The 25,015-nt window shown below is 34.1% G+C and overlaps 1 protein-coding gene and 1 pseudogene across 1 annotated transcript in view; one reads left to right on the forward strand and one right to left on the reverse strand.

Moving 5' to 3' along the window:
* ANK3 (ankyrin 3) overlaps nt 1–25,015 on the forward strand; it is a 567,956-nt gene that overhangs the window by 12,863 nt on the left and 530,078 nt on the right. The window lies entirely within an intron of this gene.
* Nucleotides 13,107–13,225, reverse strand: LOC118604662 (annotated as a pseudogene).

A 25,015-nucleotide genomic window follows, 5' to 3' on the forward strand; every position in this document is an offset into this window, starting at 1 on the left:
TAAAATTTACTTTTATTGTTAGTTTCAAGTATATGGTACATTGGTTAGACATTTACATAGTTTATAAAATGATCCCCCTGCTTGCTCTTTCTCTCCTATGCCTTTCTGCCTAGCCATTATATTAATACTAACTGGATTCAGTATGCCTTATTTTTAAACGGAGGTACAGATCTTACAGGGTTATTGAAAGAATTAAATGATATCCTCCATGGAAAGCACACATAGCTACTATCTTTTGGGCATCTACCAATAATGCTGAGTTTACTGTATGTGTGTAATATCTGTGTTAGTATATGTTAATGATATGCATTTCTACTGTTATTCTAGTGAGGAAAAGACTGTTCTCATAAATTCCCTTTTGGAAAAAACAAGGATTCTTTTGATTAAACTTTCTCTTCTTGCCCCTTCCTTTTGCCATAAAGTGGTAGAAATTTGTCCACATTTTTTATTTAAAATGATTTTTTTAAAAAAGAGATTATTGATAAATTCAGTTGATGAGAAAAGAAAGCTAATCTCTGTACTTGTTTATGATAGGTAGCAGATAAAGCCTGTGAAGAGTACAGAGATCTTCCATGTCAAGCAAAACACCACCGTCTGCTTCTTACAGCCCCCAATCCAATGCTATATTCTTTTGTTTGGTTTGTAAAATTTTTAGCTAGGTGATATAGCAAATGGCGTCACAATTAAAACAAGAAGAAAGATGAGGAGAAACATTTATGGTAATGTAAAAAGATATCTCTAGTATGCATAAAGCTCTTACTCATTGTGAAGAAAAGGACGAAGTGCCATAGAAAAGAAAAAGCCAGTGGCCAATAAGCATGTGAAAAGACATCAAATTCACAAGTTATTCATTAGAGATTAAAATGACTAATTTATTATTTTATAGCATTTTATCTATTAGTTTGGAAAAAAAAATCCTCTGGGATGCAGAAGATTTGGTCCTTTCTGAATACTGAATTGTCAATTGTATACCTTTTTTTTTTTTTTTTTTTGGTGGTGGTAACTATTTATCTACTAAAATAAAAACATGCTTACCCTTTGCTCCAGTAATCTAGTTTTGGGAACCTGTACTATAGATATTAAAACATCAGTATGTACGAATACATTTACAAGGATGCTTATTACAGCGGTGCTTGAAAAGCAGACACTGGTAACATACTAAATTTACCTTTAATGGGACTGGTTGAATGTATTTTGGTTACTCTATTAAATGAATATGATAAAGATAATTTAACATTGAGATAGAGTTACACATAGTAAACTGGAAAGATGTACATTATTTATTGTGAGTATAGCATGATAGAATTTTGAAAACAAAAAGAAAATAATGTCATAATATTCGTTTAGCATAGGTTGTTGATGAATTTGGTTATCTAAAGTAATGGAATTTTGAGGGGGGGAAATTATTAGATTTTCTTTTTGCTTGATATGTTAAAATGAGCATGTATTTTGTAATGAAAAATCCAATGAAAAAAAATCAAGGGAAGAAAGAAAGAAAGGAAAAGCAAAAAGCAGTCGTTATCTTGGACATCTTGTATAAAAATTATATGATCATTTATTGTACATTTGATCTTATGAGTGTTTCTTATTCACATAGTCATAGAACTCTCTAAAATGTCTTGGTATCTGCTTGTGGACGTTTTCTCAGTGCTAATTAAGATTTTTGCTTCCTGTGCACAGGCCTACTGTTTATTAGTTACATTTGGAATTGAACTGGAATTATATGGAATTTTTTTATTTGGATGCTGATAGCATAATCCTTGTTTTTATAGGGTGGAATTAATGTTTTTTTTCTCTATGTTTCATACCCTATTTTATCCTTTTTATTACCAGGTGAGTAAGGTCCTTGCTTCATTGGCTCCTCCTATTTTTAATTATTGCTTTACTTTTGATTAAAGTTTAAATTTCATAAAGTAACTTTTTTTTTAATTATAAAAGCAAATGTAATTCATTCTGAAAAATCAGAAACATGGTTAAGTACATACCAAACAAACCTACATCCCTCTCTTCCACTTTGAAGAGTTTTGCAGATTCCACTCATTTGATGTCAATCTCTTAACCCCTTGGTAACTTTCTTTCCAACTATTCATTGCAGATATTTTCCATAGAGCAGTGATGAAGGTAAAGGGCTTTAAGAGTCAGACTGGGTTGTGCAGAATAATTATGTAACTTAAAAGTAGGTATTCTTTGATAATCAATTGTGCTCTGGTGTAAAATAACACCACAGAGAAGCCAATAAGAGTGAAAGAGGTGTATTACATTTATAGGTCCTGGAAGAGTGGGGTACAGCACGACGTACAGAGGGACATGTGGGAAGGACCAGGGTGGAGTACACAAGCTAAAGCCAAGAGTGGACCACACGTGTGTTTGAATGTCACTAGGTCACAGTCAGGAGAGGCCAAGAGGGGGAACTTGTGGTCGGGACCAATGTAATCATACCGGTGTGCCTGGGCCAGATATTCACAGCCTGTGTTTGTGGGGATGTTGAGGCATCAGGAAAACAGGAAGTTTTAAAAATTGCAAAATACAGACAAATCTGAATTTCTATCCCTAGAGCTGATTGACTTGTATCTTAGTTTTTTTAATCTGGAAAATGGGTATAATAAATAGTAGCAATCTACCATAAGGTTGTTGCAGGTACTAAATTATAAAGCTCAGTTCTTGGTTCATGGTAAATTCTTTTTATCGTTATATTTAAAGGCTTTTGTGTGTGTGTGTGTGTGTGTGTGTGTGTGTGTGTGTGTGTGTAATTCTTATTGTATAAGAAATACATTTTCAATATGAAGATATCAGTCACTATGCTTCTGAACCTTTTTTTATAACAAGGCACACAGTGGTCAAAGGACCAGGCTGTTCCCAGATGAAGGTGGCACTCTGGAACTGTGGCTACACTAGACTCTTTTTCACTACCTTAAAGACGGAGATCAATAACTCCTCACTTCCAGGACTCATGTAGGGCATATAATGTGTTGCCGGAAGTGGAACATGCACAAAAGATGTGGAATATTTTTATATGTTTTATTTTTGTGATAGTCAAATCTTTCTTCAAATGATAGGTTATATCAATATATATCTCTCCAACAGTGTACAAGAAGGTCCACTTCCTGAACGCCCCAGAGTGCAGTATTACCACTTTTTTTATGTTTGCCACTGCGATTGGTGGGAACTAGTCCAACCTTGTTTTACTTTGTGATTGTAACTTTTTGATCAATGTAAAAGTAAAATATGGAATACTAGCTTTAAAAAAAGATGCTCAAGAAATAATGTGTGGAGACTAATACCTGAAGCCCTTATAAATCACTTGCTGGGTAGGACGGTATTGTTGGTCTCTGATCTTTTTATTTGTCCTAGGAGCTCAGCTACTCATATTACCATTGTACTTGTGCTTCTGGTAGCAGTTGTGTAATGTTATTAAATAGAGATTCAGCATGGAAATCTCCATTCTAAAAGCTTTCCCTTTTATATTGGTGAATGTGAAATTGTGAGAAAATACAGAGGGTGGTCCATGACTTGAGTGGAAGGTTGAGACTTATTTTCCTGATCAGAGATCCAAAGAATTGTCCTTACTATGTTTGAAATTTTCTTCCTTAGCAATATTTAGTCACATGTTTACTTTGGCAATACAAAGTTGTTTCTCCAAATGCTTGCTTTATGAAAAGCTATACTTAGGGTTTCAGCCATCACTTTTTCACTTTTTTTTTGTTTTCCCTTACTCAGTTTTTCTTAAAGATGGCAAGAAAATTATTGAATTCTGTACTTAGAATTACATTTTCCAACTTTCTAAGACTTCAGTGTTAAAATAAAAATTTCGAGGGATATAGTGTTAATGCTTCTTTGTAGAGATTATCATTTTCATGTCATATTCATGTCTTTAATAGGTACACAAGAAAAAACTTCAATATATGAATATGTATTATATATAGTAATCATTTATGGTTCTTCAGAGAAGAATATGACATTTTTAACTCACCATCTGAAAAACAATTTTCTAATGTTATGGTTAGATTTATTTTAATTTGTACATACACCTTTCTGGTTTTTCTTGTATTAGACATAGTCTTTGTTAAGGAATGGAGCCAAGCTAATTTGGTCAGCATGGTCCTCAGGTTTCAAAAGAACCTTAATGTCTTTCGGCCAAAGCCATTGTGAAGCTTGATTTTTTTTAAAAAAATAAATATCATGGAAACAAGTATAACATTCATACTGGAACAGAGTTGCAAGTATACCAAACCTACCTTTTAAGAATAAATTTTGTAAACTGTCAACATAGTTATTTAATTGTAGTGTCTAAAATAACTATTCTGGCTTTAGGAGGAAATCCAAACAAAAAGTCCCCAGATTTTACCCTCTTGAGTTACCAAAACACACCTCCCCCCTCCTTGTCTCTGTGCTTTTGTTCAAATTGTTCTCTCTGTATATAATCACCACCCCCCCCCACCCTTATCTACCCAGGAAACGTCTCTTGTACTTTATGCCCATCTTTTGAATATCATCTCCTTTGTAAAAGCTTCTTGAAGTTGTGTCTCTCCCTCCACACACTGCACGTTTTCAGAGTTTGCATGCCTTTATGCTTTATACCTTTAATTTATCTGACACTAATGTACCTCTTTGTGTCAGACACTCTGCTGGGTACTGATTTAAAATGACAAAATACCATCTTTACTCAAGTACCAAATAAAAAAAAATCAATAGACCATTTTCTAGAGCAGTTTTAGGTTTACAGAAAAATGGAGTACACAGTACAAAGACCTCTTGTATACCATTCCCTCCCCAAACCCTCCACATAGTTTCCCCTGTTATTATCTTGCATTATCATGGTACATTTGTTGTTATCTATGAATAAATATTGATACATAAATATTCACTAAAACCCATAGTGTATATTTGTGTTTACTTTTTGCGTAGCTCACTTCTATGGGTTTCGACAAACGTATAATGTCCATATCCTCTGTGTTTCACTTGTTAATCCCTCTCTCTTCCTCCAACTCCCTGGAAACCACTATTTTTTTTTTTACTGTCTTTGCCTTTTTCAGAATGTCATATAGTTGAAATCAAACAGTAATTAGCCTTTTCAGATTGGCTTTTTTTCACTTAACAGTATGCATGTAAGGTTTCTCCATGTCTTTTCATGCCTTAATAGCTCATTTGTTTTTAGTGCTGAATGATGTTCTATTGTACTTTTTTTACCCATTATTTATTTATCCATTTTATTCATTATTTATTTATCTGATTTATTTATCTATTCCCCTACTGAAGAACAACTTGGTTGCTTCCAAGTTTTGGCAATTATAAATAAATTAGCTGTAAATACTCATATGTAGATTTTTGTGTAGATATTGCTTTTAACTTATTTGAGCAAATACCAAGGAGTACAGTTGCTGGATCATATGGTAAGACTATATTTAGCTTTATAAGAAACTACCAGCTGCCTTCCAAAGTGGTTGTACCATTTTTCATTCCCACCAGCAGTGTATGAGAGTTCCTGTTGCTCCACATCCTTGTTAGCACTTGTAGTCAACATTTTGGATTTTAGCCATTCTTATAGATGTGCGGTGGTTTCTCATTTATGTTGATCATCTTGTTTCATATGCTTATTTGCCATCTGTATATCTTCTTTGCTGAAGTGCCTGTTCATATCATTTGCCCATTTTTTAATTGGGTTGTTTTTTTTTTTTTCCTTATTTCTTAGTTTTAAGAGTTTGGATACAAATCCTTTATTAGATATGTCATTTGCAAATATTCTCTCTGAGTCCATGGCTTGTCCTTTATTTTTTTAAAAATGTTCTTCACAGAGCAAAAGTTTTAAATTTTAATGTAGTACAACTTGAACTTTTATTTCATGGTTTGTGCCTTGGGTATTATATCTAAAACTCATCATCAAACACAAGAACACCTGGATTTTCTCCTATGTTATCTGCTAGAAGTTTTATAATTTTACATTTTATAAATAGGACTATGATCTATCTTGAGTTAATTTTTTGCAAAAGGTGTAAGATATGTATCTAGATTCATGTTTTTGTGCGTGGTTGTTCAGTTTTCCAAGATCATTTGTTAAAAAGAGTATCCTGTCTTCATTAAATTACTTTTGCTTCTTTGTTAAAGATCATTTGAATATGTGTGAGTCTATTTCTGGCCTCTCTGTTCTGTTCCATTAATCTGTCTATTCTTTTACCAGTATCACAGTGTCTTGATTACTGTACTTTTATAGTAAGTCTTCAAGTCAGGTAGTATCAGTCCTCTGACCAATACCGTGTTGGTTATTCTGGGTCTTTTGTCTAGCTATATAAACTTAAGAATCAGTTTGTGATATCTACAAAATAAATTGCTGGGTTTTTGATTGAAATTGTTTTGAATCTCTAAGTTTGAAGAATTGCCATCTCAATAACACTGTTTTCTTGTCCATGAATGTGGAACATTTCTCCATTTATTGAGATCTTCTTTGATTTCTTTCATTAGAGGTTTGTTGTTTCTTTGTATATATCCCATAAAATCTTTGTTAGGTTTGTAGCTAAATCAATCCTTCCATCTCCCTCCCTCTCAACCAACCAACCAACCTCCCTTCCTCCCTTCCTCCCTTCCTCCCTCCCTCCCTCCCTCCCTTCCTTCCTCCCTTCCTCTCTCCCTTTCCCCTCCCTCCCTTCCTCTCTCCCTCCCTCCCTTCCTTCCTTCCTCCCTTCCTCTCTCCCTTCCTCCCTCCCTCCCTCCCTCCCTTCCTCCCTCCCTCCCTCCTTCCCTTCCTCCCTTCCTCCCTTCCTCCCTCCCTCCCTCCCTCCCTCCCTTCCTTCCTTCCTCCCTTCCTCTCTCCCTTTCCCCTCCCTCCCTTCCTCTCTCTCCCTCCCTCCCTTCCTTCCTTCCTCCCCTTCCTCTCTCCCTTCCTCCCTCCCTCCCTTCCTCCCTCCCTCCCTCCCTCCCTCCCTCCCTCCCTCCTTCCCTTCCTCCCTTCCTCCCTTCCTCCCTTCCTCCCTCCCTTCCTTCCTTCCTTCCTTCCTTCCTTCCTTCCTTCCTTCCCTTTCCTTCCTCTCTCCCTTTCCCCTCCCTCCCTTCCTCTCTCCCTTTCCCCTCCCTCCCTTCCTCTCTCCTTCCCTCCCCTCCTCCCTCCCTCCCTTCCTTCCTTCCTTCCTTCCTTCCTTCCTTCCTTCCTTCCTCCTCCCTTCCTCCCTCCCTCCTCCCTCCCTTCCTTCCTTTCCTCCCTCCCTGCTCATCACCGTTCCATTTCAAAAAAAAAAGGCCCCCCCTCCCCACTCCCTTCTCTCTCCCTTTCCCTCCCTCCCTCCTCTCTCATTCCTCTCCCGCCTGCCTGGTCCTTCCTTCCTGCCTCCTTCCTGCTCCCTTCCTCCTTCCAGCCTTGCGCATTCCTCCTTCCTTCCCTCCTTCACTCTCCACGCTCCCTTCCTCCCCTCCATGGGATCCCTCCGCCATCCCTTCCCTTCCTAGTTCCTTTCTTCCTTCCCTTCCTTCCTTCCTTCCTTCCTTCCTTCCTTCCTTCCTTCCTCTCTCCCTTTCCCCTCCCTCCCTTCCTCTCTCCCTTTTCCCTCCCTCCCTCCCTCCCTCCTTCCTTCCTTCCTTCCTTCCTTCCTGGTGCTAATGTAAATGGTGTTGTATTTTCAATTTCAAGTGACAATTGTTCATTGCTGGTATATAGGAAAGCAATTAACTTTTGTATAATTGCTTTTGTATCCCACAACCTTGCTATAATCGCTTATTAGTTTGAAGAGGTTTTTTTTTTTTGTTTTTGGTCAATTCTTTGTTTTTTGGAATTTTCTACATAACAATTAATGTCATCCGTGTACAAAGACAGTAGCTATGAGTTCTAGTGTGATTTTGATTAGGAGCGGAGAGAAGGAATATCCTTGCCTTGTTCCTGATCTTATGGAGAAGGTACCCACTTCTTACCATAAAGAATGATATTTACTATAAGTATTTTGCAGATTTTAAAAATTAAGTCTAAGAAGTTCTCTATTTTTAGTTTGCTGACTTTTTATCATGAATTAGTGTTGGCTATTGTCAAATGCTTTTTCTGCATGTATTGGTAAGATCAGATGATGATTCTTTAACTTATTAATGTGATGGATCCCATTAATTGTTTTCAACAGTTGAACCAGCCTTGCATAGCTGGAATAGAGCTCACTTGCTTGATATATATAATTATTTTTATGCATTGTTGGACTTGATTTGCTAATATTTCATTAAGAGTTTTCATGTCTATGTTCATGAGAAATATTGATTTGTAGTTTTCTTTCTCGTAATGTCTGGTTTTGGTATTAGGGTAATGCTGGCCTCAAAACATGGTTTTAAGAAATATTCCTTTTGTTTATATTTTCTGGAAGAGTTGTAGAAAATTGGTATTTTTTTCTCAAATGTTTGTAGATGTCATCAGTGAACCATTTTGAAAGGTTATAAATTATGTTTATCAAGGTTTTAATTACTGATTCAATTTCTGAAAGCATACATTGTATGACTGCTTTTGTCTAAATTTGTTAAGATGTGCTTTATGGCTCAAAATGGTCTATCTTGGTAAATATTCCATGTGAGTATAGAAAAATGTGTATTCTGGTGGTGTTGGATAAAGTATTCTGTAAGTGGCAATTAGATTCAGTTGTTTAATGGTGCTGTTTAGTTCATCTGTGCCCTTACTGATCTTCTGCTTGCTAGGTCTGTCGTTTACTGATAAAAGACTGTTGAAGTTTCTACATCTATTTCATCTATTTTTCTTTGTAGTTCTAACAGTTTTTGCTTTACATATTTTGATATTTTGTTGTTAGGCACATACACATTAACAGTTGTTATGTCTTTTTGGAATATTAACCTTTTAAATTGTTATGAAGTGCTCCTTTTTATCTGTGATATTTTTTTCTTGCTGTGAAGCAGGCTTTTCCTGAAATTAATATTGCTATATTAGCTTTCTTTTGATTCATGTTAGCATGACATATCTTTATCCATCCTTTTACTTTTAATCTATGTGTGTCTTTATAGTTAAAGTAGGATTCTTGTAGACAACATATAGCTGAGTCTTTGTTTTTTTTTTTTTTTTAAATGCATTCTGACAGTCTCTGTCTTTTGTGTATTTAGACCATTTATGTTTAAAGTAATTATTTATGTAGCTGGGTTAATATCTACCATGTTTTCGTTTTCTATTTGTTGTTTTGTCCTTCATGTTTTATTTTTCCACTGTTTTGTGTTTTATTTTTTTGCCTTCTCTGGTTTTAATTAAGCATTTTATATAATTCCATTTTCTCTCCTCTCTTAACATATAAATTATGCTCCTTTAAAAAATCTTTTCAGTGGTTTTTTAAGAGTTTGTAATATCAATTTATAACAAATCGAAGTCTACTTTTAAGTAACACCATCTACTACACAAGCGATGTAAGTAATTTATAGTGTCCCCAATTCATCCTTCTCTTATGACATTGTTGTCCTTCATTTCACTTATTCATAAGCTATAATCACCACTTTATTGCTATTATTATTGAACAAGCGTTGTTATTGAGGAGACTCTTATCTGTTATATGTTAAGCATAAAAAAATAAATAATTTTATTTTACTTTAATTTATTCCTTGTTTAATACTCTCCCCTTTTAATTGTAGATCTGAGCTTCTGACCTTGTACCATTTTCCTTTTCTCCGAAGAACTTCTTTTAACCTTTTTTTTTTGCAGTACAGGCCTACAGGTAACATCTTCCCCTCTGCCCTCTCTCCTTTTTTTTTGGTCTGAGAAAGTTGTTATTTTTCATTCCTGTTGAAGAACAATTTCATTGGGTAGAGAATTTTAGTTTGGTAGCTTTTTTCTTTTAGTTACTTTAAATAGTTCATTCCACTCTCTTTTTGCTTGCATGGTTTCTGAAGAGAAATTGATGTAATTCTGTAATTCTAATGCTTGTTCCTTTTTAGGTAAGGTGTTTATTTCCTCTGGCTTCTATCAAGGTTTTTATCTTTGATTTTGATTTTTTCCAATTTGAATATGGTACATCTAGGCATAGATATTTTGGTATTTATCATACTTGATACCGAGTTTCCTGGGTCTGTAGTTTGGTGTGTGCTATTAATTTTTGAAAAAAACCTCGGCCATTATTTCTTCAAATATTTTTCTGTTCTTCTCTTTCTGGCAGTATCATTATACATATGTTACACCTTTTGTAATTGTCCCACGGTTTTTGAATATTATGTTCCTTTTTCTTTCATGCTTTTTTTTCTCCTTTCATTTCATTTTAGGAAGTTTCTACTGACATCTTCAAACTCACTGATTTTTTCTTTGTCATGTCCAGTGTACTAATAATACCATCAGAAGCATTCTTCATTTCTGTTATGGTGTTTTTAATTTCTTATATTTCCTTTTGATTTTTTCTTAGTTTCCACATCTCTTCATATATTACAAATCTGTTCTTGCATACTCTTCACTTTTTCATTAGAGTCCTGAGTATATTAATAAGTTGGAAGTTCCCCATCTAATAATTCCAGTGATGCTGTCATATCTAAATCTGGTTCTTTTGCTTATTCTGTGTCCTCAAACCATGATTTAATTTTTTTGTATTCCTCGTACTGTTTTCCGATAGCTGGATTTGATGTATCAGGTAAAGGGAACATATAATAGGACCTCATTGTGAGATTTGTGTTCATTTACTGGAAATTAGGCCGTGTTTACTGTCTGCTGTATCTGGTGTCACAGGCTACAATTTCCTCTAGTGTCCTTGTATTTGCCTCTCTGTTGTCTTTGAGTTTCTCTAGAGACTCTTTCTTAAGAGGAGTCTTAAGAGCAGTTAGCATGTATTAGGTCTCAATCTTTTAGTGAGTGTTTCCCTAAACTGTTATCTTAAAGTGTTTCTCATCCTTCCTTTCCCTGCTTAGGTGAAACAAAAAGCCTAGGCATGCTGGATTTGAGTATTTCCTTTCCCTAGGTAGGTTGGGCTCTTGTAAAACCCATGTGAGTTAGGCTCTGGCAAATTAATTTCCATTGAGGACAGACTTGTTAAGGCAAACAGAAGGCCAGGTATATTTCAAATTGCTACTTGTCCCCTCTCCCTGCCAAAACATGAAAAGATTTTTCTTCAGTCTTTACCCTAAGAGCCTGGTGGGTTCCTGGAGGTGAAACTCATGAAAGGGTGGGGGCCCTCCTAAGACTTGGGACCCCTAGAGTTTTAAGCTCTCAAAACGGTCCACACTGACCCTCCAGCAGTCATCAATCAGAACTTAAGTGTTTCTGCTGGTACTATCTCTTGAGTTGGGCTTCTGCTCCTAGTAAGATGTGAGTTTCTTTATTTTCCTGTCTCTCCAATTTGCAGAGTGTTGACTTATCCTGTAACATCAATTGTCTGATGGATTAAAGAGAAGTAGTCGATTTTCAGTTTTTGCAACTTTTACTCTTGCTGTGAGGACCAGAATGATGCTTCTAAGCTCTTTTCATGTATGACTATTAACTGGAAGTCCCATGATCACTTTCACTTAGTTCTTAGCATGACTAATTTATCAGAGGAGGAATTATCATAAAAGACTTAGTTTGATGGAAGAGTCATCTGTGATTCTGTAAGTATGAAGGTGACTCTTCACTAGAATTTGTTATCTAAGAATGAAGTCTTTACTCTTAGCAGCTAGATGTCAGTCAGTATTGACGGATGAATCTTAAAGAACTGTTTACGTTTTTAAAAGTATTTTTTTCTGCCCATGTGATCCGGAACACTAAGGTGTGACTTTCACTATTCTTTATATAGATAAGGAGTATTAGAAGGTAAAAGTAAGCGTCTGATATGGAACTATTTAATAAGTTTTCCAAGTTATGGTTATCTCTTTTTGTGTCACCATTCTCTGCATAGAATTTCAGCAACGCCTATTCTAAGGGACACTTTTAATGCAGGGTCCACTAAGTGACTATATGTTGTGCGTTGTTTTCTTTGCCTCTCCTGGGTTCCTTGAATGTTGCTTTTCCTGTCTTACGTGCTTTCCAAAGACATAAAGTAATTATCTAGATATTTAAATTCCTGACTGCGGTTGTCAAGGAAGTTTTTAAAGATAACTCATTTATTTTTGCTGTATTTTCCTCCTTTTTATTTTAATGGTAAAATTTCATATTTATTAAAAGTTTGCTATGTGCCAGCTGTGATTTTAAGATCATTAATAATATTAACTCATTTAATTCTAACAATGTTGCTACGGGTATAATTACTGATCTCATTTTATGGATAAGGGCATTGAAGATTAGAAAGATTAGAGCAGTTGATTAAGGTCACACAGATATTAAGAGGCAGAGCTCAACTGTAATTCCAGGCAGTCTGGCTGGGATCCCAGAACCCTTGAATTTTTTGCTATGTTCCTGTCCCACCTTATTTAAGTATTATCCTTAAAATCGACATTTTACAAATATAAATTAATGTTTTCAGAAAGGAAACTTTACATCACTGTCATAAATTGAAGATCACTATGGCTTTCCTGAAAGAGAGAGTAAACATAAATATCATAATAAAAATAAAACAATATTCCAAATTTTAGGTAGATACTATAGCTTGCTTAAGGCTTTAATCCAAGAACTGGTTTCTCTTATTTGAAAGACAAAGTTAGCACTTTTTGAAGTGTTAAAAGTCTCTGAACTAAACTGTTTTTCCTTGACATAATAAGGGTTTAGAGAATATTGGAAAGAGAGTAATTTTCTCCTTAAGTGATTCAGTATTTATAAGCCCCTTTCCTTCAATTTCACTGACTTTGGAGAAATTATTCACCTGTTAAATTCATTCATAAAATGCAGCAGTGTAACATTCATCACACATAAGCCTCCATATTGTATGTGTTTACGTGTGTGTCCTATAGTACAGTGAGTGGCACATATGCACAGCAAGATTATTTATAAATGGTGGATACCATTTTTAACATTTAGACATTCTGTTACACATAAGGATTGAATTTTAAAAATAACTTTGTTAGCATTTATTTTTAGATTAACTTATTCTAATAGTCATCAATTTTTTTCTCTCTTGGATGCCACATTTTTCTGTCGCAAATATAGCACACAGTCCTACCTTCCTAGAGAAGAAAAAAACAACAGACCTTGAATGCCCCCAATTTTTTAAAAAGATTGCATGTTCTTAAATTTTTGGTGCTATTATTTTTTATTTTTTTTTAAACGTCTACAGTACCCGGTATTCCAAGGTGGTCTCCCATCCAAGTACTAACCAGGCCCGTCCTTGCTTAGCTTCCAAGATCAGATAAGATCAGGCATGTTCTGGGTGGCATGGCTGTAGACTTGGTGCTACTCTTTACTACTGATACAGCATCACCTGGAATTAATGGAACAAAGAGGAAGGGAGGTGCCTAGATGTATAAATTGTAGACTCAGAGAGCTGGCCGTGAGAGCTGCAGATGAGACTCAGTATTTCTTGTGCTACACCCTTATCACTGTTTCTTTCCTTTAGTTACAAACATTTAAAAATGCATATTCTAATTTTTTTTTGATGAATAAACATGTATATTCATTGTGGAAAATATGGGAAGTACAGAAAGCATAGGCCAAATAAAAAGTAATCCTGTCACTCAGAAGACCATGGCTAAACTAACCATAGGCTTTCTTAGAGGGATAATGTGCGATTGCTTTTCCCACTTTTTCATTATCCACCCACTCAGCCACTTCACCCCTACAGGCTGTCTTCCACTGGTGTTGCCTCTTAATAGTCCTGCATTTGGGAGGAAATTACTGTCTGTATACTGAGACTTCCTCAGCTATAAAATTGGTATAATAATTTACCTCGTAGTGTCACTGTGAGCGTTACATGATTGGACACATAGAAAACATTAAAAATAGTGTCTGTGACAGTTAAGCTCTAAATCATGCTGCCAGTCATTGTAATTGTACTCCCATCAGGAAAGATGGAATGTCTGCCCAGTGGTGCCTGCTCATGTCGTTATCTCTGACTACGAAGTCCAGTTTCTGGCCTGACTCTGCCTTTTGCAGTACTACCCATTCTTCAGGGCGTATCTCAAATGCATTCTCTTCTGTGGGTTTCTGTTTTGACCAGTCTTTCCCATGGAGTTTGTTTTTTCCACCTTTGGTGTTATACCTCTAGCAGTCTAAAAAAACATGGAATGCACTGAATTATAGTCTTCTTTTGTGTTTTGACTTAAGAGGGGTTTCCTTTGTAAGTAGGCTGGATTACTAGGTATGATAGCAGCCAAGGAACTTGGGGCAGATGGAGAATTAAACTGTGGTTGGTTATTGGAATTCTGGACATGACCAGGGCTTGGCAACGTCAGGGTTAAATATGATACAACTTCTGGGATGAAGTTTAGGACTGGGAAAGGTAACACCAACAGCAAAATGTACCAATTGCCAGCTTTTAAAAAATCATAACACTCACAGAAATTATTGTGTAATCAACTTGAACATCATTTAGTTGGCATTTTAAATTTTATAAACATGTCTAGTCATGCCTAAATTTATCAGAGTTGTGCTCTCCTAAGTTTCAGGAAAACTTTTTAGGTTGGTCCAAGTCATGGTATCTGCAGTCTGTCTCATTCTAACAATTATTAAAATGATTAGAATTATTTCTGTTTAATGATTTTTGATTTTTATCACTTTAGCAAGTTTAGAATTGAGGCTTTAATTTTACATACCTGCACCGTACTTGTGAATATATGAACCCAAGGTAAGCAATCGCTTAAATCAATTGAAATGTGAAAACCTGGGTTTTAAGGTCAATGGCTAAATTACCTTCTTTTAAATGTAAGGTTTCTCATGAGGATTGACTTTGGATGATTCAGATTTCAAAAGTAAAATAATTTACTATAGCTTGCTAATAATTTCATATTAGAACTTTTATAGTCCAAAATTAGATTTTGCATGATCCAAGTTGTGTGTTCATATTTAATAGTGATTCTGACTGGAAGGTTAGGAGTTATGGTTTTGTTGTTTTGTTTTGCTTTGTTTTGCAAAGTGGCACATTAAAATTAATCACAAACTCCTAGAACTTGTAGTGAAGAAATACTTATACATATTAACACATTTATGTATTATTAGGTGTGAAACATACATAAATATGTATATATGAACACATACTATGTATATATATATTCACACTCTAGAATATTTACTTCTATAAATATTGCCTTTGTTTATGTCTCTCCATTACTACAACAGTTTTAATTTGCTTTGGTTTCAAGTATATAGTCAAATTATATTAAAAATATTTCAGTGAGTAACAAGTACAAATTAGTTTACAGATCTGAGTTTATTATACTTTAAGTATTTATTGTATATCCTACCAGCCGTTTGACTTGATTTTGTTAATTAAGTGTAATAAAACTGAACATTTGTCCACCAGAATCAATGGTTATAATTGTGGCTGTCTTGAGAAGAAACAAATCTGTAGAAAAAAATGCATTTATGATACACAAACTCCTAAAGTTTTATCAAACCAATTATATATTCATACTACACTCTCAAATATGAGGGAGAGCTAAGTAGTGTTAAAACTCCTGCAGGGTCAGTAAATAAGATCCTCTAGCAGAAAACAAAACTGGGAAGGTACTAAGGATACAAGAGATGAAAAATCGTTGTACTGTCTGATAGCACTGGTGATAGCTTTGGCCTGTGTGCAATATACTTGTAAGGTGCTGCTTGCGCCAAGGGGTGCTTTAGTGTTTTGTGTTTCCACATTTTGTAGGGAAAATACATGTCTAGTCATTAACTACACATTCCCCCTTGCCTCTTTGAATTAAAATAAATTTGAAATCTGAGTGGAATAATAACTGTTTGACGCATCTGGATTCCTTCTTTCATTCACATTCATTTCCTCAAATGACCTTTGTACTTCCTCTTTGTAGAGTTTCTCTGTTGGAAAAGGTCAGGAGGACAACGTTATTAAAATTCTTTAGATCTCACTTCACCACCAGAATCTATTGCTTTTTCTGAGGTTATTTATTTATTTTTTTTGACTTTTAGTTCCTTTTACTCTAAAAGCTCTTTTTGGGATCCTTGTTTTTTGTGTAATTACACCAAACTTCTTTCAGAGTTTAGGCATATGCTAATTGCTGCTATTTATGCAGGCTAAGTAGTCAGTCAGCACTGATTAAAATGCATTGTGGAGCTGTGATTTTCTTCTTCCAACTGGTATTAAATTGAGATACTGTAAAAAAAGAAATAAAACTAATATCGATATAAAATGAATTGATAAAAATACTGTACTTGACATTTACCTAGTATAATGACTAAAACTTATTAACAGCACAATGTTTGATTTTGATTCAACCTTCATATTATTAGTCTTACACTTACTTGGCAATTCAAAATTAATTTTTTGAGAGGCAATAAGGTGTAGGGGTTGAGAGCATAGGCTGTCTGGGATTGAAACCAGGTTCTGCCATGTGTTAGTTTTGTGACCGAACAGTTATTTAATTTTACTAATCCTCAATAAAATGGAGATAATAGTATTCTAGTCTTTGCCCATTATTGTTATTATTTTAAATTTGTACAACATCCTTCACTTCCTTGGGATTCATTGGTCTACAGATTAAATTTCAAAACCAACACTATTTGGAGCTTTGCTTGAACCTCGCAAGAGCTCCCGTCAACTTTTAATAGTGAACAACAGTCAGGCATTAAAGATAATGTCTGTACTACAATTATATGAAGATAATGGGTATAAATGTGTGAAAATTATTGGAACTTAAGGGCTTCTTTTATTCACCTTCGTAAGTACTTTATGCAGCCGTAATTTTATATAACTTAGAAAGCATGTTTAAAATGTGTTTTCTACTTATAACTGATTTCCAATGTTATCTCCTGTTTTCCATTTCCTTTAACTTCCCATTTCAATTTTAAGTTGTTCTACTCTGGCAGCAGGCCCTGCCTACTAACACACTCCTTAGGACCCATTTTAACTATAATCTTCCCAAGGGTAGGGAGTTCGAATGATTTTAGAACCATTTTTTTTCCTTCAATCTTTCTTTTAAATCTGTCGGTAAGTTTATCTGGTGGCAAGGTAATGATTGTTTCTCTTTCCAGACTCTGTTTTTGATGGCCTTTTAAAGGCTCGTCTCTGCCTTGTTTACTGTGGGTCAGTTTCTGGGTCTCGATATATATTGTTCTTCATCTCTATTAATGGGTTTGTCTGATCTATGGGATGCTTTTGGTAAGTAAGTAAGTTTATCGTAAGGATCAGCAAACTTTTTCTGCAAAGGGCTAGATAGCATTTACTTTTTGTGGCCCATAGGGTCTGTCACAACTACTCAACTCTGCTGTTTTATCTCAAAAAAAAGCCAAACAATGCACATAGATGATACATAAACAAATGGGTATGCCTGTGTTCCAATAAGGTTTTATTATGGACACCTAAAATTGAATTTAAAATAATTTTCATGGATCATAAAGTAGTTCTCCCCCCCCCCCCCCACCAATCATTTAAAACTGTGACCCTATTTTTTAGCTTGTATCACAAATGTTTTACTCTACAAAGCCAGACAGATTTGATGCATGTATTGTTGTTTGGGAACCCTTGGTCTGGTATCTCATCTTTATGACAAGTGCAGTAGTAGAAAAGTATCTATGAATAGTAGATATTTTTACTATGACTATTTGGTTCTTTAAAGTACTTTATTTTATAAATAGATAGTAAAAGTATAAGGTGTAGTGTTCTGATTAGTATTGCTGTGTAAAAATCATTCATAAACTTGGTGACTTAAAATAACTTTTTCTTATGGTTCTTTTGGTGGACTTGGTTCAGCTCTCGGGCTTTCTTGTGCAGACAGTGGCTGCAGCTGGGCTGGGGTCATCTGAAGGCTCCGCTGTACTTGATCACCAAGATTAACTGCCTCAGGTGGCTGAAGGTTGATGTTGATGCTGGCTTTCAGCTGAGAGCTCAATTTACTCTTGGCCTCTCCATGAGGTCTGGGCTTCTCACTGTGTAGCATAATGGAGTGACCAAAGAGCAAATGTTTCAAGAGACCCAGGTGAAATCTCAAGCCTTTTTAAATGACTTGTTTAAGAAGTAGCAGAATATTAGTTCCACCATGTACTATTGATCGAGAGCAAGTGTCAGGGCAAACCACAATTCGAAGGGTGACACAAGGGTATGAACACCCAGAGGTGTTGTTCATTGGAGAGCTATCTTTAAAGATTAGCTACACATGTGGGACTGTCATCGCTGAATTCAAAATAGTGTTTATCTTTGGAAAGGGTAGGGAGTGGTAGACAGAGGGAAAAGGATAATTGGGGAAACATTTTCTGTTACTTTATATTTTATAGTAGTTGAGATACATAACTTTTTATTATTTCTTATACTTTTTGGTATTTTTGAACTATTTCATAATAAAATTAGATTATATACTTTTTTAAAAAAAGATTCTCTAGCATCTTAGTTTTGAAGAAGAGCTCATAACTAGAAAATGTTCACCAAAAATAAATTTTCCATTTGGAGGTAGAAACCAAAAGCTTTGATTAGTTTTTTATTGTGCAAAATTTTAAACATATGCACAATTAGTCAGAATCATAGAATGAACTCTCATCTTCCTGTCACCCAGCCTTAACAATTATAGACGCATGGCTATTCTGGTTTCATTTATACCCCACCCATTTCCCTCTCCCCTGTATTATTTTGTAGCAAATTAAAGGTGTCATAATATTTCAGCCCTACATATTTCACTTGTATCTCCAAGGGATAAGAATTTTTAAAAATAAATCTTAATATAACCAAAACATTTAAATTTTAAATAATACCTAAAACTTCAACAATAATTCCTTAAATATTATCAAATATCCAGTAAGCTCAAATTTTCTGTAGTCTCTTAAATGTCATAAAATTTAAATTTTTTTATTTTTTTGAATCAGGATCCTAAACAGATTCATACATTGGAATTGATTGATGTGTCTCTTGGCTCTCTTTTAATCTGTTGGTTTCTCCTGCTTTTTTTTCTTTCAATTATTTGTTAAAGAAACTAAGTCCTTTGTTTGCTGACTACATCCCTATGATATTATTGGATATATTCTTTTATTTCCTGTAAATTGGTAGTTGGATTTAGAAGCTTTATCACATAGAAATTTTTTTTGTAGGGATGGGGTAGAACTTAATAGGTAACGGTATGTTCTTCTGTGTGGAGGCAAAATAATGAATGCTTGATTGTCTCTTTATTGAGGAAAAATGCACAGATCCATTAATATGTAGAAAGTGCAAAATTGTATTGTGATTGTAGAATTCATTCTTTTCTAAATCAATAGGTTATTTTTTATTAGAAATATTTCTATAAAGAAAAAATTCATATAGTCACTATTCGTTTATCTTTTGATATAGTTCATACAGGAAGTTTTCAAAATACAAAATTAGTTCACTTGTCTCCTTCTATCTAACATCTGTATGTCTTTTTTACTCACTAAGAATTAGTTTTCTAGGTTCCCAGAAATTATTGGACTAGACTACCAAGTAATAACTCTTTTGATTTATTTCATAAAACAGTCACGCACCACTTAACGAAGACGATACATTCTGTGAAATGCATTCTTGGGCTATTTTGTCTTTGTGCAGACATCATAGAGTATGCTTATACAAAACTTAGGTAAGGGTAGCTTACTACACACAAGCTATGTGGTGTAGCCTACCACTCCTAGGCTATAAGCCTATACAGCATGTTCCTGTACAAAACAACACAAGATTAAATCAAACGTGAGAAAATGATGGATTAAGATACATGGTAAACACAGATGTATAAGGCTGCTGTCGGCAAAACACAGCAAACCGTTTTACAGCAAACTTTTTTTTTAGTAAGTAGCAAAGTACACTCTGAAGTAATGGTAAAAAGTATAGTATAGTAAACACATAAACCAGTAACATGGTCATTTATTATTATTATCAAATATTATGTACTGTACATAATTTTGTGTACTATACCTTTACAGGACTGGAGGTACACTAGGTTTGTTTACATTAGCATCACCACAAACACATGCGTAATATGTTATGCTGCGTTATGACAGCTATGAAGTCACTAGGTGATAGGAATTTTTCAGCCGCATTATAATCTTATGGGCCTACCATGTCTGTGTGGTTTGTTGTTGACCAAAACGTTATTATGTGATGCATGATTGTATACACTTAACAGTCTCAAAATAACTACCAGTATTACAATCAACAATATGATTATTGTAAAACATGTTTTCTTCCCCTAATTTTTTTGTTTTTGTTTTTGTATGTTATACTTGGCACATACAAATTACTTACTTTAAAGTCATTTGATGTAGTCTCTATATATTAGGCCTCCAAGTAGCCCTACATTTAAATTTATTTGTTTTCATTTTTAAGAATTCCTTCTTTAAAATTTATTTTATTATATAATTATGTACATTATTTATCTTCCTACTACCCTGTTTCTTCTCTTTCCCTTTATTTAACAATTAAAGTTTATGGTTTACTTTGTTTTTAGCATAATAGGTCATTTTTGGTATATATTTTTATATATATTTGCATCCTCCCTTTTTTAGATAAGTGATAGTGTATTACGTACACTTCCCCCATCTTCCTCTTTTTACTTAACAAGATATCCCTGAGGTTACTTCAGAACTTCAGAGAACTCTATTGTGTTAATGTACCATAATTTTATTTAGCTTGTCTCTTGATGGACATTTGAATTATTTCCAGTTTTCTGCTATTATATATAAATAAATCCTGCCATGAATTGCCTTGTCTTTTCACATAGTTTTTTTTTTTTTTTGGCTAGAGTCTGTCTTTTTATGTTTTGGTAGTGTATCTTTGAAATAAATGTCTAAAATGAGATTGATAGGTCAAAGGGCAAATTAATATGTAATTTTGCTGAATACTGACAAATTCCCTTTCATGGAGGCTGTACTATTTTGCGTTTTCACCAGAGTATGTGAATGCCTTGTTTTCTCACAGCTTCACCCATGGAGTATGTCATCAAACACTCTTTTTTACCAATTTAATGGGTAAAAAGTTACACATTGTATCATTTTGATTCTCTTGTAAGCAATATTAAACTTTTTTTATATGATTAAGAATTACTTTCCCCTATTTTTCAATCAACTATTTTTCTGGCCCATTTTCTATATCATTATTGGTCCATTTTCCTCTATTTTAAAGAAATCCTTTATATATAGCTGATATCTCTTGTGATTAAAAATTGTAAATATTTTTCCATTTTGTCATTTTTTTTATCTTGTGATTTCTCTTGCCAGTTTGGCTTTTCTTTTAGTAAACAAGTTTATCTCTCTTTGCTTTTTTAGAGTTTGGGCCCATAATTAGAAAAGTTTTCTTAATCTTTAGGTTATAAAAGAATTGACTCAAATTTTCCTCTGGTATTTATATAGCTTCATTTTTTTACATTTAAATTTCTGATCCATTTGGAATTTATCTTAGTGTGTCAGGTATAAAGAATGTATCTGATTTTATAGTTTTTCTGTTTAGTTATTAAAATATTCCCCCCAAGTGAGAGTCTGTCTTTATCAGTATTACATTTGCATTTGTAATTGGAAGTAGTTCTTTTGTATTTTACTTGATTGGTCTGCTTATTGGGTCATTATCAGACTGTTTTAATATGAGACTTTAAAATATGTTTTAATATATGGTGTAGCTAGCCATCCAACTCTATCTTATGCAGGATTTTTCTGGCTTTGTTGTATATTTGTTCTTTCAAATGACCTTCAGAATTGGCTTATCTAACTCCAGTGGGGAAAATGTATTTTTGTTTGCGTTATTTTAAATTAATAAATTAACTTAAATCTGACATTTGGGTTGTTGAGTCTTTCTAACTAAGTCATGTTTTTTCCATTTCTAATTTAAATCTACTTTAATGCCTTTCAATTGTGTTTTATATTACTTTTTAATTTGTTTTGGATATTTAAATTATGTTAAGACTTAAATTAGGTCATGAGAAAGCTCATGAAATTTACTAGATTAGGTCAAAAAATTAAAGATTATTGCTTTATTATTAAGGTGCATTTACTCTGTGTTGGAGTTATGCATGTCACTGATATTATCTACAGTAGATCTTTTCTGTTTCTGTTTAGTTTCTTTATTTCAAGTTACTTTTAATGCATATCTTTCTTTAGGAAGCAAAAAGCTCTATACCCAGGTCCAGTGAAAGAAAAACAACAACAAAAACCAAAACAACAAAGACTGATTGGGAGCGAGGGGGGGCCTGGGAAAGAGAGAGAGGACTGTACTGAAACTGAGGATGTGATGTGGGTGGTGTGTGCGTTTAAGTACAATATTTATATGAACTTCTAAGTTTACAAGTCTTTGTATCCCCTTGAAGAATTTTGAAAACTATTTGCCTCTGCACATTTTTTAGTTGATATCCTACATTTTTTACCGTAAATTTAAACTGTTGCAAATGTTTGATTTCCTGTATATGGTAAACATTGTCACTTAAAAATGATACCATTACAGCATTATTTTAAATGTAGTCAATGAAATTGAAATAACAGCAAATTTAAGGGCTCTGCTCATCCATTAAAAAACTATAAACAAGATCTTTAGCAGCCAAATTTTAAATTATTTCTTTTGCCCCTTGAAGATGTATTTCCTTTCCCTCCTTGCACAGAATTACATTGTAATGAAATATACTTTTATGCTAAGTTGTCTTTAAAAATCTATCACTCATCATACTTTCTGGCAATAAAAATGGATATACATTTAAAATAATTGTTTAAAATTTTTCTGTGACCAAAATGCCTTAAGTGCTAAGAAATTTTCTACTGGATTAAGTTACCATTATAATTATTAGCAGTATAAAATTTATTCAAGTGGCGTAAATGTATTAAAATATTTGAGAATCCTGTTTTTAAAAGCAAAATTTATTGGAAGTGCATTTTTTAAAGAGATAGGTGAGACTCTTTTATGTCTTCTTGTTTGAATATTAATTATTACCAAAGTAAAACCAAGTTCAGCAATAATTTCATTCCTGTTTTTGTTTTTAGAGCTATAATCTTGAGAAAACTGGTTCACGTGAATAATAAATGATAATAAAAAGAATTTGGTTATAACAGTGTCATTAACTTCTTTCACCTGTAACCTTGTATATGCCAAAATTCATATAACAATCTATATTATCAACAGTTACTTTTAAGGATCAGCTGACAACTAGATTATACCTTTCTTCAGTTTTGTTCAAAATAGAGAATTGGGAATCACCTGAATTGCAGAGCATGTGTTAATCATACAGTAAGGCCATTCACTTTCTCTAATTGACGTCAGGAAAATTTGAATGGTCCTTATATTTGGAATTCCAGTGATTGTTACATCCTGTTACATCCTGAGGCCATGCACTCTAGAAAGATTCAGAGTTGGAAAGATGTTTACCCCTGCCCCCCCTTTTTTTTTTTTTGTAATGTGGAAGGAGAGGGTGGCTATAATAAGAGAAAAAGAAGAGCAAAAAGAGAACTGGAGAACTGGTACTCTCACATATTCTTAGGCAGATAGGATCAATTTTAGGAGAGTTGAAATGGAAATTGAGAATCCGGAAATTGATATATAAAAATATCCATGTTCTGGTTGATCATCTTCCACTTTGTAGAGTTCACATAGTTCTAGCCTGAAGACCCCTATTCAAGGTATCCCATGAGAGAAGGGACGGTACCTTGGACTACATTGGTCTCATCCAACAAAAAGAAGCACAACAGCTGGAGGTAAGCAGAGGCAGTGCTACCATGCTCAAACTTACACCAGGACTGCCCAGTGTATTGATATTGTCTTCACAATATATTTTACACAAGATTTTATGTGCTTATTCAAAACAAAACAAAACAAAACAAAGCAAAAATCCTTAACATTAAAGGATATCTCACCAAAGAAGATACAGATGACATAAACATATGAAAGGATGCTTCACATCATATACCACCAGGGAAATGCAAATTAAAATAACAATGAGCTACCACTACACACTTATGAGAACGGCCAAAACCTGGACCACTGATGATATACCTAATGTTAGGAGGATGTGGAGCAATATCGCCAGTGGGAATGCAAAATGAATAGCCACTTCAGAGCGTAGTTTAGTGGTTTCTTATAAAGAACTAAACATACTCCTAACACATGATCCATCAATTGCATTCCTTGGTATTTATCCAAAGGAGTTTAAAACTTATGTCCACACATCATGTTTATGGGAATTTTATTGATAATTGCCCCAAATTGGAAGCATTCAATATGTTCTTCAGTGAATAAATGGATAAACTGTGGTACATCCAGACAATGAAGTATTATTCAGTGCTAAAAAGAAATGAACTTTCAGTAGATCAAAAGACATAGAGGATATTTAAATCCATATGGCTAAATGAAAGAAGCAAATCTTAAAAGTATAAATACTGTATGACTCCAATTATTTGACATTCTGGATAAGGCAAAACTAAGGAGAGACAGTAAAAAGATCATTGGGTCCCTGAGGTTGAATAAGTAGAAGAAAGAATTTTAGAGCAGTGAAAATCCTCTGTGCAATAATGATGGATGCATGTCATTGTACATTTATTAGGACCTATAGAATATACAACACTAAGAGTGTGCTCTAATATAAACTATGGACTTCAGGTAATTACATTGCGTTCATTTCGATTAATCAGTTGTAGCAAATGTTAGGTGATGTTGATAATGGGAGAGGCTGTACATGTCTCGCAGCAGGGGTATGTGGGAAATATCTGTACTTTTAAAATTTTGCTGTGAACCTAAAACTGCTCTAAAAATTAAAGTCTTAAAAACAACACACACTGAGTTTTAATTCTTTTGAATAATGTCTGTGTGGATCTTAAATAATGTCTACATAAGTTGGGCCTATCTACTTGAAGACTACTTGAATTTAGTTAATTATGAGGAATAGAGGGTTTATTGGCATATTCCTTAGAGCATATTCCTTAGATTATTATTTCTAATAATCTATCTTGTTGGCCTTAAGAGAAAGGAGTGAGAGCTCTTTTCTTGCTGGGAATGAGTTTATTGTACAGTTCTGTGAGTGTGTGTATGTGTGTGTTTTGGCAGAAACATTTCAGAATCACCATCTTAAATTATTCATTCTTAAATATTTCAAAAACCTCAGCTGGGCT

This window comes from Rousettus aegyptiacus, unplaced genomic scaffold (genome assembly GCF_014176215.1).
Source record: "Rousettus aegyptiacus isolate mRouAeg1 unplaced genomic scaffold, mRouAeg1.p scaffold_m13_p_6, whole genome shotgun sequence".
Classification (NCBI taxonomy): domain Eukaryota; kingdom Metazoa; phylum Chordata; class Mammalia; order Chiroptera; family Pteropodidae; genus Rousettus; species Rousettus aegyptiacus.